Below are 18,053 nucleotides of genomic sequence, written 5' to 3' on the forward strand. Positions count from 1 at the left end.
GTCGCGTGACTTTTTTATGGGCACCATAATTTATTGGATCTCATACACCAGAGTTCAGATCATGAATGGGTGACAGAATATTTTTGTTGGACAGTCCCAATTTAACTATGACTGGCTTATGGTTAAATGAATATGACTGATTTTTTGAATTTTGGCAGTAATTCCGATTCAGTAAATGCTGTCACTATTTTATTTTCCCCTTCTAAAGATATGATTGGACTTGATTAGTAATGTTCAACTTTTCACAAAGATGGTAAATTGCCATCTTAGAACCTGGAGATTGGTTTTATATTTAGATTTACATAACTAGTTATGTAAATATATTTAAATACTAGGGAAATCCCTTCACTATCTCAGAACCAAGCAAGACTCACTGGTGTTTTAATTTGTGTTCATCAGCCTGTTAAAGGTGGGGGCTGGAGATAAGGCAGCAATGTCTGCTCTATATTTTTGGTCTTAACTGTACCCATCTAATTCCCTCTATCTACTAAAATGCTGCCTTTTATTTATTGACAGGCATTTTTCTGTGGTTTACATGTAATATCCAATATGGAACATTTAACACTTCTTACAAAAAACAGGTCAAAATTTCAGAGACTTAATATTCAAACAGAACTGGGGTAAAACAGAAAGGAAGAAAATTTTCTAGTTTTCCTACCTCACCATTCTCTACTTTGGCTCTCACACTCTTTCCTCAAGGAAGAATAGCCTGGAAGGACCACATATTTATTTGCCAAATGACTTTTCTATTGTTTCCAACTAACTGTCTTAAAATGTCTCTGCTGCAGTCTGGAGGCTTTGGGTGGAGGGTAGCATAAAATAGGTTAAATTGGGTTATTTGGGGTTTAAAATATTTGTGTTTTGGGTACCTGTTAGGTCGGGGTATAAATCATGGAGTCTGGATAAGGCCTGCCTGGTGATGATGTAAATCATAGAATAACAAATGCAGAGAACAAGACCTCAGACACAGGAGAACTTGGTGTCCTTCCTTGGGTTAGTTGCCATGGTGACTGGCGGTTGTGGTAGCAATGATATTTGGAGGAAACAGGGAGAAAGATGACAATATTGGGGCTTAGAAAAATTTGTGAAATTGTTCTTCTAATAGGCTTGGGCTTCCATTTGCCCAGTGAAAGGGTTTCTCCTCCCTGTGTTAGTTTTAAGGGACTGTAACTACTGCAGAAAATGGATCCTGGACCTCTTAACTAAAAAAATAAAAGAATAGATTTAGGATAGAATTGTAAACCCAGGCATGATCTCTTGTTGTTGCTCATACTAGCCAGGTACTAAACTTTAGCACCCTTAGTTATTATTCCTTCTTTCTGTGGAGATGCAGCTCTTGCTGGTGGACAGTGACTGTAAAATAATGAGGACAGCTGCCCATCACCTCCTACGGTGGGTCAGGAGACAGGTGAGGCTACAACATACATATAAAACCTTTCCGGGGAGAAACTTCATGGGGGGTGAAGTATAATAAATAAAACACAAGTCAATGTAGCAGTATGGAAATGTTACTTCTGGGGAGAAAAGCCCAAACAAACTCAAATGTGAGAATAAAATGAAAATGTCTTTTCAGAATGAGAGAAAGGAAAACAATTTAGAGAAAAGGTGGAGTCGAGCCTATACTTAATAACCTCTCATTATTACCTAACTTGATTCTTCTTGGAGCTCAATGGGCTCTCAGAAGATCTGCCTTAAATTGTTTGTTAAAATAAAGAACTTATGTAAAGATGCCTTTTTTTCTGGGGGGGAGGGAAGTTAAGCCACACTGTAAAGGTAGGCAAAGGGAGAATTATTTATAATAATCTGTAAGCCACGTTGCTAAACTTGTTTGCCCTTGATTTGCTTTATAAAGTCAGTGGGTGTGGAGGGGAGAAGTAAGACCAGAGTCATGTTTTCTTGATTCTTCTCTGTCCTTCTGTCTTCCCTTTATTCCTTATTTCTTCATTCCTTTCTCATTTCATTGTGAAGGATTGCAATAATATTGTCATTGACGTGACAGATCTATTTTGGTGAATAGTGAAGGTAATGATGAGTATATACTCCAAAGACATGTTCTGGTTCTGGTCTCCAGGGAATCCAAAGATACTCCCACCAATTTGTTAAACCAGAGCTTAATCTTCACATAGAGTTTCTGATTCAGTAAACGAAGGTGGAGTCTTGTAGTCTGCCTTTTATTTTTTTTTTTTTTATTTTTTATTTTTTTTTTTTTTTGAGACAGAGTCTCGCTTTCTTGCCTAGGCTAGAGTGAGTGCCGTGGCGTCAGCCTAGCTCACAGCAACCTCAAACTCCTGGGCTCAAGCGATCCTCCTGCCTCAGCCTCCCGAGTAGCTGGGACTACAGGCACAAGCCACCATGCCCGGCTGATTTATATATATATATATATATTAGTTGGCCAATTAATTTCTTTCTATTTTTATGATAGAGACGGGGTCTCGCTCAGGCTGGTTTTGAACTCCTGACCTTGAGCAATCCGCCCGCCTCGGCCTCCCAGAGTGCTAGGATTACAGGCGTGAGCCACCGCGCCCGGCCTAGTCTGCCTTTTAAACAAGCACCCTGAGTAATCCTAATGCAGGTAGTCCAGGAATCATAGTTTGGGACATGTTGTCATCATCAAATGTATGTGGTGGCCCTGATGTCAGATAAATACGATTTGAATCTCAGCTCAGCTACCTTCTAGCTGTGTGATGTTGGGTAAGTTACTTGATATCTCTGTGCCTGTTTCTCCCTATGTAAAAGAGGATAATAGCATCAGTGCTGTTCATAATCCTGAACATCTAAAATTCCAAAATGTTGAAATCGTGAAGGCTGAATTCTGGAGAAGGAATGGGTGTGTTTTCAGTTGTACACTGGATAGGTACATCATATTAGTTGCATCATGTTAGGTGGAACTATTACTTTGTTATTGTCTTTATTTGCATTTGGTAGAAAATCTAGATGAGTGGCTTGGCCATGAGATATGGCACCTATGAAAACTTCAGCTTAAAAATGCATAATTTGTCTTCATTGGCATTCCTTCTAGCAGCTGAAATTTCTAGAGCTTTTAATGAATTAAAGCCACATTTGCCTGAAGAAGCCAGTGAAGTTACTGTCTGGTTCAAAAATAATTATGTGCGTGGTAGGTTAAAATCCACTATGCAACAGTATTGCTATTCAATCACTGATATCATTTCCACCAATTTTGTGGTCTGTGCCATGGATAGATTTTTACAAACCTAAAACAACATAGAAGCATGGCACACAAGATGGGAAAATTTAATAGGGAATGCTCATGTCGGTGTATGTAAAATCATAGAAGAATTTCAAAAAGAATGGGGCCATGTAGAAAATGAATGTGAAAGTATTTTTCAAGGAGAGCTATGTCCTAAAAGAAAAAGAAAAAAATAAATCCCAGCTATTCATTGTCGTGCAAGACTTTGAAATATAGTTAACGATCATAAAGGTTGGCCAGCTCTTAATGAACTACCTCAGGGAAATTGCCCACAATCTATCCCTGTGATACACTTTTTCATATATTGAATTTTTTTTCTTTATTTTAGTTCTTTTCCCCACTATAGTAAGTTGTCAGTATTATTTTTCACAATTCACTGTACCATGTATTTCGCCTTTGCATCATTTCCAATACTAGAGGTACAACTTGTGTAAAGTTTTCCAGAAAGTTCTAATTTTTTTATGTTTTTTTTTTTTTTGCAAATTTGACATCACGAAAGTGCATTGTCACCATGTCGCCTGTGTGTAAGCATTTTGCGTGTGTATAAGAATGTTGAAACTTCTTCCATAAATGAAGACAGATATTTTTTATACATCTGCACTTGTAAAAGATAGAATTTCTTGATCTTGGCTCTTTGAGCAGCTGAGTATTCAGAGGTGACACATCATAGTTTTTGATCCATCTTGTCAAAAGACTTAAGCTGTCTGTAATGGTATTTCAGATGACCAAAGTTACGAAGCTGGTGCACGCAATTACTAACCCTAGTGATGTGCATATATATATTTAGCTTTTGATCTATTTCTTTATGAATATGGTTTGGTCATAATTATTATGCCAGTGTAACTGTCATTAGTATACTTCAGTGTTTATGCTTGCAAAGATGTGTTATCATGGCTCATTTTATTATGTAAATGGCCTATGCAGTGTTCTGTTGTGTTATGTTTCTCAAATAAGTCCTCTTTTAAAATATAAACAAATGTATTTTTAAAAGTTTTTTAAAATTATTTTTTCCAAAATTATATTTCTGGGATTTTGGTCTTTGGGGATTCTGATTTGGGGGACTTCAGACTTTAGGGATTCTTGATCTTTCAAGATTTCAGCATCTGGGATTATGACATTTTGGAATTGTGTTTTTTGGGATTATGGCCCAAATCATTACCTCATGGAGTTGTGTCTAATGAAAAGATGCAGAAAAACATGCTTGGTACAGCATGTGACACAGAGTAAACCCTTTAGAAGAAAGTTATATTGTCATTTTTATTGTTGATAATGGACTTGATAATATCTTCTTAAAGCCTTTTTAGATTTTCCAACACAAGGACTTGAACTAGCTTAAGCAATAGGGAAATGTATTGGTTTAAATAAACAAATTATAGAAATAGCAGGTGCAGAGGTGGCCTTCGTAACTTCGTAAGTATGGGACTTGGGTGTTGTCTGAACTCACTCTTCCTCTTGTCTTAGCATCTTCTGGGTGCTATTATCTTGCTTCTGTTCCAGATAAAGTTTTTCCCTTGCAGGAGAAAATGTGCCCTCAGGTAGCTCCAGGCTTCTGTCCTTATTGGTTGTGACCAGAAGAAAATCTCCTTCCAGTTCTAGCAAGAAAAAATGGAGAAAGGACTCTGATTGGCTACGCTAAAATCATATATGCCCATCCCTGTACCAATTTCTGGATGTTTCACCATGGTTGGTTGGTGGGTCATGTCAACACCTCCTTATCAGAAGACAGAGGATCTGATGCTGGCAAAGAACCTTAGCCACTACCTGTTTCTCCTTCTCTACATCCCTGTAATTGTGCACCTTTAATATGTAAATATTATGTATAATATATACATAACCAAATCTCAAAGTCACCTCGTAGGCATTGTGGACAGCACAAGACCTGGACAGACATGGTCCCTGCCCTCATAGAAGTTACAGTCTAGTGCAGAAATAAACTTTCATGATGAAAGGGTAAAAGACAATATACGATTCCTCTGATCTTGGCTCTTCTCCAAAAGTAGGAACTGAGGAAATACTACAGGAATGTGAAGAATATGATTTGGAAAATAAAAGTAACTTGAATAAATAAACTTGGGGGAGGTGATTAATGCACGATAGGCATAGAAACCTTTGAGATACTCGACACAGTGAATGCCAGTACCTCTTCCCTCCAATTCCAAATCTCAAGTGATGAATACATTACTACAGAGGAATCAATGGTCTAGGTGGGTCTGTCTCAGCTACTCTGATCCCTTTGCAGAAATTTCTCAGACATCCAGGACTCAAATTCACTATTTTTATTTTAAAAATTGGGTGGCTTCACCTCCACTATGATCAGCAAGTGAATCAGATTAACAATAATGTTAGCTAACACTCATGGAGCCTTATTATAAGCCAGGTAATGTTATAGCTGTTTTTTTTTTTGTTTGTTTGTTTGTTTTTTTGAGACAGAGTCTCAGGCTAGAGTGAGTGCCGTGGCATCAGCCTAGCTCACAGCTACCTCAAACTCCTGGGCTCAAGCGATCCTGCTGCCTCAGCCTCCCGAGTAGCTGGGACTACAGGCATGCGCCACCATGCCCGGCTAATTTTTTTTTCTTGTATATATATTTTTAGTTGGACAATTAATTTCTTTCTATTTTTGGTAGAGACGGAGTCTTGCTCAGGCTGGTTTCGAACTCCTGACCTTGAGTGATCCACCCGCCTCAGCCTCCCAGAGTAGTAGGATTACAGGCGTGAGCCACCGTGCCTGGCCCATAGCTGATTTATGTGGATTAATTTGCTTAATCCTCTCATTCACCCTGTGAGATAGGTAGGTAATGTTATGTTCATTACACAGATAAGAAAACAGGCACAGGGAATCTAAGTGATCCTATCATTTACTGAATGTGCACAACATTCAATGGTACGTGGCTTGCATTATGTTAATTCACTGAATCCTTGTGATAATACTAAGAAATTGGTAGTGTTTTTATACCTGGCTTAAAAGATGAGGCATTGAGGTTTGCACAAGTTAGGAACTTGCTCAAAGTTACATAACAAGTGAGTGTCAGAATCTGGTCATGGACCCAGATCATCTCGACTGAGATCCTCTTATTTTAACCACTGAGTTCCGATTTACAGATTAGCTCACCAAAATGAATACTGGTAACGTACATGCCTTGTCATTGCAGATGCACTGGAAGGAGAATTTATTGTCCTGTCCATCATAATCTCCTTGGAGGCAAAGAGTGCCTCCTAGACCTTTCCTCTCTTCCTTTTAGGCCTGTTCTACAAATCAAAGCTGCCTTAGCTGGCCACATAGAAGTGACAACGAACACAGAATTTTTAATATTTGATTTTACATTCAGTCATCACTTAAAAAAAAGGTGCACATTCTGTGTACCAGGTACTGTGCCAGGCAATGAGAATTCTAAGTAGGTTCCCTGTTATACTTTATACTGTTCACCCTGGTAGCTTCCTTCATAGCAATGATTACAGTTTGTCATTTTTATTCATTTTCTTATTTATTATCTGTCCTCACATTAGACCATAAGGCCTAGGAGGCTTTGTCTGTTCTGTTACCTTCTGTGTCCCCAGAATTTAGGTCAGTGCTTGATGCATTTCAGGTGCTTATTAAATATCTATTAAATGAGTACATGAACAAATGAGTCAAAGAAAGAACAAATAAACTAACCACAAGTTTATTAGGCGATGGGTAAGCTGTTCTGTTTTCTGGTGTTGATATACTTGGATGATTTTTAGCACCGCTCCCCCATGACCGTTTCTGTATTGCATTCACACGTGGCTTCTGGCCATGGAGAGAAATTGAGCAGAGGCTGGAAGACCAACTTTTAGCCTGGGATTATGGAAACTAACGTAGTGACAACATAGGGACCCAGCATTAACTAGAATTGAAGCTCCAAAGAGTAGCTGACCGAGTACCTTCAGTGCGGTTTCTTTTTAGCTGGGGTCATGAAGTTGCTTCCATGTCCAGAAAAAAAATGTGCTTTCTTTTTTTTGTTTTGTTTGTTTTTTGAGACAGAGTCTCGCTTTTTTGCCCAGGCTAGAGTGAGTGTCGTGGGGTTAGCCTAGCTCATAGGAACCTCAAACTCCTGGGCTCAAGCAATCCTCCTGCCTCAGCCTCCCGAGTATCTGGGACTACAGGCATGCGCCACCATGCCCAGCTAGTTTTTTCTATATATATTAGTTGGCCAATTAATTTATTTTTATTTATAGTAGAGACGGAGTCTCGCTGTTGCTCAGGCTGGTTTCAAACTCCTGACCTCGAGCAATCTGCCCGCCTCGGCCTCCCAGAGTGCTAGGATTACAGGCGTGAGCCACCACGCCCAGCCAAATGTGCTTTCTTTATTTTTGCATAACTGACCACTGGGCATGGTGGCAGGGATCTCTCTCATTTTGTGGAAGCAGCAGGCCTGACTCTGGCATATGTTAATTGGGAGGTAAAGAATTTAGAAAATCCCCCGTCTTTATACAGCCTGGCTTTCATACCTGTTGTCTTGCTGAAGACTGACAGATATTTCTCTTGCAGTGGAATAAAAAGCTCAGAGGCTGCAATAGAGCATGAGTGAGAGGAAAATAAAAACGTATTGGTGAAATAGCTACAAAATTATTATGTTTCTGATGCTTCATTTTTTATCATATGCAGAGAAACTCTGTTCAAGTTTCTACAGTAGTATGCCAAGGACGTTTTCTCTATCACTCACTTGGAAAGAATGCAAAATGTGCTGAAAGCCTAGATCAAGGGTCAGTAACATTTTTCTGTAAAGGCCCAGATAGTGAATATTTTAGGCTTATGGATCCAACTGTCTTTGTCATGCTACTCAGCTCTGCCGTGCAAAAGCAGCCATAGATAACACGTATGTGAATGAACACGGTTGTGTTCCAATAAAGCATCATTACAAAAACAGGTCTAGTTTCCCAGACTCTGGATGAGATGGTGTTTTGGTACCTAATTTGCATAAAATCCTGGAACCTAGTTATACAAACCCATTTCTTCCACCATACACACATAGTAGGTAGGTAGACCATATTGAGAACCCCCCAGTTTCATTTGGAAATAGCAAAAAACAGGTGGGCTTTACAGATTTCTGGATACTTTGGATCGTTCAATCAGTGTTGTGTGAGCCTACCCCAAGAATTAGATGTATCTAGCTTAAACCTCAGAAATTAAAAAAAAAAGACTCAAAATTCTATCCTGTGTCGTCTTAGGAGCCAAGTTGGAGTTCTCACTATGAAAAGATGCAGACCTCAGCAATGAAAATACCCAAGATCAAAGCTTGGGAAGTCAATTCCTTTCAAAAAGGACTCAAAGCTGCATTAAAAATTGCCATGCTTCGTCCTCCTCACCCGCCCGGGAGAGCTGGCTGGCCCAATGCCACCTTACCCCAGAGGTTAGCCTGACCTTGGCCATCCATCTCCGCTTGATCAAGCCGAGCTCCACAAATCACACGGCTCCCCATTGACTTTCTGTCAGGGCGAGGCAGCCCAAGCTCTTCTTTAAGCTGAGAGGCGTAACATGCATCTCCTCTCTGCCCAGTTGCTATAATGGGAACTTCCAGGTCAGGGGAGTCCAAGTTTGGGCACAGAAGGCACACAGCAAGATGGGACAAAGCACTTACGGGGTCCCTTCTGTGCTCCAAGCACCGTGTTAGGACATTGGGATACCCAGGTGGATAAAACACACTTGGAATCCTCTGGCCTTGAGGTGCGCATGGAATTATATGATGTCAATTCTGGGCAAGAGCAGAGAACAAGTCAGTGTCAGCTGACTGTGGAAAGCATCAGCCCATTAGGTTGACTCCTGAGCAGCAGCAGCTGCACGTGTGCTGGCCCATGCTACATTAGCTGAAGCTCATAAAGACTCGTGTAAACAGAGAGCAGCTTTAATTGAATAAAATATGTCTTTGGCTTCTTCCCTGCCAAGTTCACTGTTTTCTCAGTGACTTATATGGGTCCCGCTCTCTTCTTTATAGCTAGCAAGAGGCTCCCTTCTCAGGAGGAGATATGAGTCAGAACTCTTAAAAGCGTGGCTCTCCCATCCTTCTTCCTGGAGAAACACCAAAGAGATGCTTTCTCTGCAGTCTTAGGTGAGTCAGCAGCAGCAGTAGGGCGCATCACGTGAGCAGGTGAAACTTCCAGTGCCAACTGATGCTTCCCTCCACTTCAAGATCAAGTTCTCAAATAAGTCTTTTATACCTACCACACACATAATTATTTTCGAACCAGTGAGTAACTTCTCTGGCGGCTTCAGGCAAATATGGCTTTAATTCATTAAAATCTCCAGGAATTTCACCTGCTGGAAGGAATGCCAGTTCAGACAAATGATGCATTTTTAAACTGAAGTTTTCATCTTTGTGGGATTATGTGGCCAATCCACTCATCAAGACAATAACAAGATAACAGTTCTGCCTAACATGTTACAAGTAACATGATGTAACTCTCCTACCTATAACTGAAAACACACTAATCCCCTCTCTAGAATTCAGCTTTCATGATTTCAGCATTTGGGATCTTAGATGTTAGGGATTTTTGTCTTTGGGGATTTATGATTGGCACTGGCTACATCCATAAGCTCATGTACTTCTCACCTCAATCTGGCAAGGTAGGTGATACTGTGTCTATTTCATGGATAGCAAAACGGTTCCAGGAGATGCGGTAATTTACCGCAGGTCACACAGCTATAATGATTCAAACATTTGCTTGTGTTTTCTATCATTTATAGCCCCCTGTCCTAGGCACACAAAAATACATGACATGCAATACCGTACAAAGGTTACGAGCACAGAGAATGAACTTGAGCACCGCAGGGGTTGCTGGGAAAGTGCTGCAGTCCATTTAGGAAATATTGATGGAACAGCTTCTGTTGGTTGCGCACTGTTGGAATGGTTGGGGAGGAACGATGATGACACAGCCCCTGAACTTGAGCAGCTCATGGTCTAGTGCGATGGACAGATGTGTAAATGAGTGAGTGAGTGAGAGACAGCATGGTAGGCGATGCGCTGGAGGGCATGATGAAAGTAGACCCTTAATCAGGTGGGCTGGGAGGCCAGGGAAGGTTTCCTACCTAAAGCTGTACCCCAACCTATGTGTCTCGTTTACCTGCCAACTAGAAAGTATGTTCTCGTGGTTTGCTCTCCCTCTGGTTTCCAAGGCACACCATCAGCTTCCACAAAGCACCTGTATTTGACCTTAAAATGTCTGTCTTACGTGAATAGATTTGCTTTTCTACATCGTATTTTCTTAGGCTTATTTGAAAACTAGTTTTCACTACAAACCAATGGTGTGTCAAAGTGGCTCGAAAGGATGTTGAGGTGTCAGGGTTAATATGCCTTAGAAGAGGAAAAAAAAAACATTGGATAATGTGCAAAATTGAATCCTTTGTACAAAGATGATTGCACGTTAAGAATATTTATTTTAAGGTGTCTTCCTTGATCTCTGTTTTACCTTCCAGCTGAGTTGGAGGTTGCTTGGATGTATACGTTTGATGGGTCTCTGCAGGCTACCATGCTTATGAAACGTGCAAAATAACCTACATCAAAATATTCTCTCTCTTTTTCTCATCTATCATAATATCTGCAAAGAGTGAAATATTCAAATAACCTAAAAGAAAAATTTCCTTTCATTCCTGGAAGGCAGCTATTGTTACCCTGTGTATCCTTATATACCTTTATGTATTCTTCCAGGAATATTGCATGCATATACATGGATATGTGTACATATGTGTGTATGTATATGTTTTGGCGGTGTGTGTATAGATAAAAGCATGCATATACATGTATAAGAACATACATCCCACTTTGGTTGTTTCTTACGTAAATGATAGTAAGCTGTAATACCATCTTGCACCTTTTTTTCCCATTTAACAATACATTTCAAAGATTGTCTTTTCTGCTGTAGTACCTGCAGACCTGCCTCATCCTTTTCAACAGCTGTTTCATGTTCTGTTGACACATTTTAACCAGATTCCTTTTGATGTACATTTTGTATGTTCTTGGTTTCTGGCTTTTATGAAAAACACTGAAACGAATATACTTGCACATAACAGTTTGCCTGTGTATGAATGCATCATTTGGATAAAAATCTAGAAGTGGAATTTCCACATGAAATGGTATGTTTATTTTAAATTTTGCTAGATATTACCCTGTTGCTCTCCAAAACAGTGGAACCAATTGATACTCCTATGGACAACATGGGGAAATGTCTGTTTCCTCATATACTCTTTGAGTGGTTTTGATCAGCTTCCAGGACACATTGCAATGATGAAAACATGGTCTTTTGTCTTAAAAGTTGGGTACAAGTTAGATTTAGAAGGGTGTGAATTGACATGCAGAAGTCACCTGGCCAGGTCTGAACAGTTGATTGTCAACATTTTAGGGCTGAAAACTTGCCTCTTTGGATGTTCCAGACATAAAAATGTCCCTTTTTATATCCCTGTAATGCCAGGTTGCATTTTGACCTGTTTTAACTTTTTGCATTTCTTAATGATCGCTGGACACCTTATGCTCATGCTTCCTAGAAAGCTCTGACTCGATTCCCCACAGTTCTTTGTTTCTTCAAAGCTTATCTCTGTCTCTGTATGAGGCCTGGCTACTGCACTCTGTGGCTCAGCATTTCCACCCACCTTTCCTAGTGGGTCTTGAATGGGTGACCTTATCACTCCAGGAGGCAAACATACACTGTACCGATCTGCCAAGCTCAATATCCTTTTGCTTAAATGTTAGATGGATTTATGTTATTGCTCTGGGAAGCAGTGATCCAGGGAGGAATTAGTGTTCTGAGAGGACTCTGGTCTTGTTAAAATGGCAATGGGAGGATGCATACACTTGCCCACAGCCATGGGCTGTAGCCTAATCCAGTCTTTTTCCTTTTGTCCCCCTCCTCAGTTCATTGGGTTATTTGAATCTCATTTGCATCGGAGCTTCTGAGATGCTGGGGTCCAGCAAGGGAAGTCTGGATATAGGTGCCACCAGCTCTGCCTTGGTGACTTTCAGCGTGAAAATGACACACACACACACACACACACACACACACACACACACACACACACACACAGCCTTCTGATCTGGGCTTATGTGTCGTAGCAGAGCTGGAAGTGGGTGGGCTGGGGCCTCCCTGATGGGGGCTTTTCCCTCTAGAGTCTCCTGGGAAGGTTCACCAAAGTATACCCATCAAAGTCACATGTGAGTTTGATCAGTCTTCAGGAACAGCTGCTGTGATCCCCATGTTTCCTTTGCCTGTATGCCCTGCTCTGCATAGCAGGCATGGTCTGAAGTGGTTGTAAGCAAGTTGAAATTAGGGCGGTGGGACAGTTAGGGAAAAGGTGTATAGAACTGGGATTTTTAGAGAGTTCAAGATTGGTTTGTTTGTATTAACTCTGCCACTTTCTAATTGTGTGACTTTGGACGTACTGCTTAACCTGTTAGGTTCTAGGTTTACCCTTTTATAAAACAACGATAATGCCTCCTTATCCTCATTAGAAGATGACTAAGTGGAAAAGGTGAGCTACTAGCTGTTAATTTTGAGCTGGAAAGGCTTATTAGTTCTCCACAGGCAATATGTATTAGGTGATTGATCTACATCATGTTATTTAATTCTTACTACCAATATCCAGACAAACACTGTTATCCCCATTTTACAGATAGGGAAAACAATGTTCAGAGAAGTTAAGAAATTGGACGAAGGTCACACAGCTGGTAATAGATAAAGCTAAGTTGCAAACCTCAGTGAGTGAAACAGACTGGATATGAGGTTCTACCCTGCCTTTGAGTACATGTGTAATGACCAGATCCTGTGTGTCTCCACCCAGTGGTTCTCAACTGGAGGTGAATGTACCCTCCAGGGGACATTTGGCAATGTCTGGAGGCGTTTCTGGTTGTCACAACTAGGGGAAGGGGTACATCAAATGGCCTCTGGTGGGTAGAGGCCAGGGATGCTGCTAAACACTCTACCATGCACAGACCACCTCCCACAGCACAGAATTATCCAGCCCTAAATGGCAATAATTCCGAGGGTTGAGAAACTCTTGGCGAACCCACATGCTTCCAGTGTTTTCCTACAGAGAAGATAGAAAAAGGGCAGCCTTTCCCTGACCTATTTTTTCCTCCATAGCATTTTGCCACCTTCTATTATTCTATATAAGTATTATATTTATTTTTTAATTATCTGTCTCTATTAATTGAAATATTAATTTCCAAGGGCTTAGAAGAGAACCTAGGTGTTGTAGGTGCACAGTTAAGTATTTGTTGCATAAACAAACGAATGCAAGATTAAGTTCCTGGTGACAACTTGGGGACTGCTGGATATCAGGGAAGGTGGCAACAAATTGGACTCTAGGATGAGATGGTGGTGGGTGAGCCAGACTCCTGCCAGGGTTTCTGCCCAGAGGGCTGGACTGGGGACCTAGCTGTGTAGCTCAGGGTGTCTTTATGTGGCTTTTGAATTGAGAGGTGCCGGGTCCCCTTGCAACCTGTTGTCATCCTGCCTGCAATGGCCAAGGTGCCCCTGAATCTCATTTACTGAGCTTTTAAGGCATGTGTACTTCCATGTTAATGCTGGCTTTTCCGTGGAGGTGTCAGGGGACTAACTTGGACTCCAAAGCGGTGCGCTTTACTCAGGCTCGGGAGTCATCTTCAGGTTGGTTCAGAGAGACAATTGAGAAACAGGGAATATGTCTTCCTTAAGGAGAACCATAGAGGAACAAAGGATTTCCTAGAACTCCCCAGTTCAATTCCAATGTGTCTGTCCTACCCTTCACCTGCTATTGCAGCCACAATAAAGAAGAACAAATCTCTCTTCCCATGAGATGCTTCAGAGGCTCATGGCTGAGCAGGGTGGGGGTATAGTACTTGGTTAACATCAAGAAAAAAATAAATTTCTATCCTGTAATATTTATTTCAAGTTCTCATTTGTAAAATCAGACCAATAAAGTCTATCTCAAAAGGCTATTGTCAGTATAATGGGATGAGGATTTTTGTTGTAACAACTGGTCCCAGAATTTCCTCCTGGGGAGGGAACTTACTTTGTTTAGAAGGAGATCAGAAGGTGACTCTGGGGTATGGAAGGTAGATTCTGTTTGCCTAGTTGGGAATGAGTCAGCAGAACAAAGGGATAAACTGTTCTGTATAAGAGATGCACAGATTTAGGGGTGAGGGAGAGAAGGGGAAGGAGTGGGAGATGGGATGAATGGAACTGGGCAATGTGGCTGGGGGCTGGAGGTACAACCTGGTGGGCAGGTGGCATTTATGGAGGATAGAGTTTGATGCTTTATCTGTGTTGCTGTGATATAATCCTCCCCTTCTATCACTCTACCTTCAATCACGTGTTGTATGTGTAGTTGTGGGAAAGGCCAAGGAAAGGAGGCTGAACTCCCTGTGTGTGGCAGCCTATGGCAGAGAGAAAGAAGAACTCCTGGAAGTGAGATGCTCATCAGGTTGAGAGTTTATCACAAGTAACTTGGAGGCAGAAGTGCAAATAAGAACTAGACCCTAAGCATTCATAGACATCTTGAGGGAGGTCATGGGTTTCCTATAGGATGTGAGGTAGAGGTCTTGGGTCAATTTTATTTAAATATCAAAGGATGGGCAACTTGGGATTATAGCGAGAATTAAGTTAGTATTTGTAAAGTGGCTAGCCCGGTGCCTAAAATATAATGGGCATGCAATAAGTAAGTTATTTTTTCTTCAGAAAATTATATATAGTCTTCCTTCAGAAAATTCATTCTGGATTTAAGTCAGGGATCATAAACTGGTCTGAAAATATGTCTTATTAGGGCTATTTTTTAAAAGATTGTGTTTGAATGTTCTAGTTAGGGTACGCTCTTTCTTGTTTGCCTCAGGCCTCACTATTCCCTGTTGTGCCCCCCCCCCCTGCATTCACATATTTATATGATCTACTTGACCAGGACAGGCATTTAAGTTTGTGGCTACTAATTTAAGTGGATACACTTAAACTGTGCAGAGATACGAGGGCAAACTGGCTTTATATGATGTTTGCCCTTGCAGCTAGACTGTATTATTGATTACAATGTTTTCTGACCCTCCTGTGGAAGGATTATATACCCCTGTCACATTGATATGTGATTTACTTTTGGTCAACGAAATGTGAGCAGAAGTGAAATGTGTCACTTGCAAGCACAAGTCACACGTGGTACTTCTGCACAGAGGTTTTGAGGAGCCATTGTGTGATTCTCACTTTTCCCTTCTCTGCTCTGAGACCAGCAGTGTCTCAGGTAGGGGTTACTCTGTCAGCCTCAGTCTCCAAATAAAGTGACATAGGACAAAGCTGACGCCAACCATTGACAGACACGTAGAATAAGTGAGAAACAAATGTTTGTTGTTTTGAACCACTGAGATTTTGGGGTCATTTATTAGCTCAGCATAACCTTGCCCATTTGGACTGATAGAACCCCTCTAGGTGTTTGAAAGATAACCAATTTAGGGAAGTCTTCCCAGCTTGGATATGTGTTCATGAAAGCCACTTAGCTCTTTGCTTATTTTCACTGAGATGTTGGCAATCTGGGACGGAGGAAAAGTTCAAAGTTCTGTTCCGGGAAACAGATACAAAGCAAAATGCAATTTACTGCTAAAAGGGTGTCTGTGTATAATCCCCTAAAAAGTGCCCCAAAAGGAGAAGTTCATGTTGGAATATGCATGTTGGCATTGTTCCTGAACTATTCCATCACAGTAGCTGCTCATCTGTCACTCTTTCTTCATTAATCCATGATTAATTATTTAGGTTCTTTTGAGGTCCAAATTAGCCTGATGAAATTTTGAGAAGAAAAAATATGAAACAAGAGCCTTACTTACAAAAAAAAAAAGAATCTCAGCGTTGGGGGAGATATAAATCATCTCAAAAGCATCTGCTCCCTTAGCAAACATGAAATAATTCATGATTTAGCTGTGTATTATTTTCTAGGCAATGCCTCCTAAATCTGTCCCACTGGCTTTGACTCTCCTTTCTGGATCTGTTAAATATCGTCCCAGTCCCTGAAAGATTTTTGGAAGCTCCAGTACCACCTCAAACTCAGCATTAAGTGAACCTGAACTTGTTACTTTCCTTTCCCAATGTTCTAGTTATACCCATGAGGTCGTTATTCTGTCTCCTAGAGCCTGAAATTTAGAGTCCTCTAGGTAGCAAAAGGCAGTCCTGGGAGAGCAAAAAGCAAGGACAAAGGCACAGAGGCAGAGGAAAGGAATCTCAAGGAAGGGCTAGGGAATCATGAGCTGCTGGGCATGGATTCTTGGAGTAAACACAATGGAAAATTTAAAGATGGACTGGTGGCTTAGAATCAGAGTTTGGAGAGACCCTAGGATGCAGGGTTGAGAGGTTAGGACTTAATTCTATGGCCAAAAGGAAAGCCATAGAAGTGTTTGCACCTTGGCCAGATAGGATCAGGTTTATTTCATTTTAAATGGCTGTGACACGATTGTGGGGGACTGATGGGAGAAGGGAAAGACTGGAGGTGGACAGACCCGTTAGGTGGCCAGCGAAATAATTCTGCGGAAAGATGCTCACAACCCAAATTAGGGCAGAGGGCATGCACAGAAGGGGAATGTCAGCTCTTGACCTCCCCGGAGAGAGAGGGAACTGGATATGGCTTTTCCTTGCCCTCTGCATTAATAAAATGCCTTTGCCCTAGCGAGCTACAGAGAGGATCTGGGGCTGCGAGGGCATCTGAAATCCCCTAAGACTCTGAAATGAGGGCAGCCAAGTGGGAATTCATGGCCTGAGCCAGCAGTTCCCTTCAGAGCTGCAGCACACGGGTCAGCTCAGCAAAGCGCTCTGCCCAAAGCTAGCAGAGACCCCTGCCTTCCTCCCCGGGGTCTTCCTTTATCTCTTAATCCTCTCTGGTTCCGTTCCACAAGGCGAGCCCATAGAAGCATTGCTGCCCCTTCCACCCCCTGCTCTTTCGTTAAAGGCAAAAAAATTGTTTTAATGCTGTTTGCAACCCATGCAGAAAAAATATTTGCCAGCAGGTGCTTCTGAGCATTAAGCAGGTCTCGCTGCCGTCCCCTCCACACATCACTTTAACAGCCACCCCAGCAAAGTGCTTAGTCCACGAATTCTTGTCTCCCTTGCTGCCTGCATTAAACTAAGAGAAGAAAATAAAGATCATTAAAGTCCCTTTCCCTTGATTATTTTTTTTTAAAGGGCATGATGCATTTTGGGGAATAGGGAATAAGCTGAAGCTCTGGTAAAGCCATCCTGCAAATCAGGACCTCCCTCTTAGAGTCGTTCAGGTCCAGCTCCTGTAGCCTGGGAGGAAGGTGAAGGATGAGGATCTTTCAGATGTTATCTTGCTTGAAGTTGTGAAGACTCTTAGCAAAATGGATACAGTTTGAAGGAGTCCCTGCAGTTACTACTGGGGATGGACACCTGTTAATAATTGTCACATTAATATCTGCTTAGAATGCCATATACTCAGGTGTTTAATGTCACATAAGTTAAGTTCTTTTGGTTGCAAGAGACAGAGACCCATAGAAACTTAGCTTAGGAAAGAAGACTGGGCAATAGAGAAAATAGAGATTTCTGAGGAATGCAATAAAAGAAACCACAGTGCATGGTGACACATGCCTGTAGTCCCAGCTATTCGGGAGGCTGAGGCAGGAGGATTGCTCAAGCCCAGGAGTTTGAGGTTGCTGTGAGCTCGGCTGATGCCACAGCACTCTAGCCTGGGCAACAGAGTAAGACTCTGTCTCAATCAAACAAACAAACAAAAGAAACCGTGATATAATCTCACTTCTTGTAGAGGAACCAGATTAAAGATATTTGTAGGAATATCAGCAGTAGGAGTTTGTGGATCTGCAGTCTGGTGCTTCACCATTAACTCAAATTAGATCTCTCCATTTCTGCTTCAAGTGTGTTTACC

Source organism: Microcebus murinus, chromosome 21, assembly GCF_040939455.1.
Source record: "Microcebus murinus isolate Inina chromosome 21, M.murinus_Inina_mat1.0, whole genome shotgun sequence".
NCBI classification, from domain to species: domain Eukaryota; kingdom Metazoa; phylum Chordata; class Mammalia; order Primates; family Cheirogaleidae; genus Microcebus; species Microcebus murinus.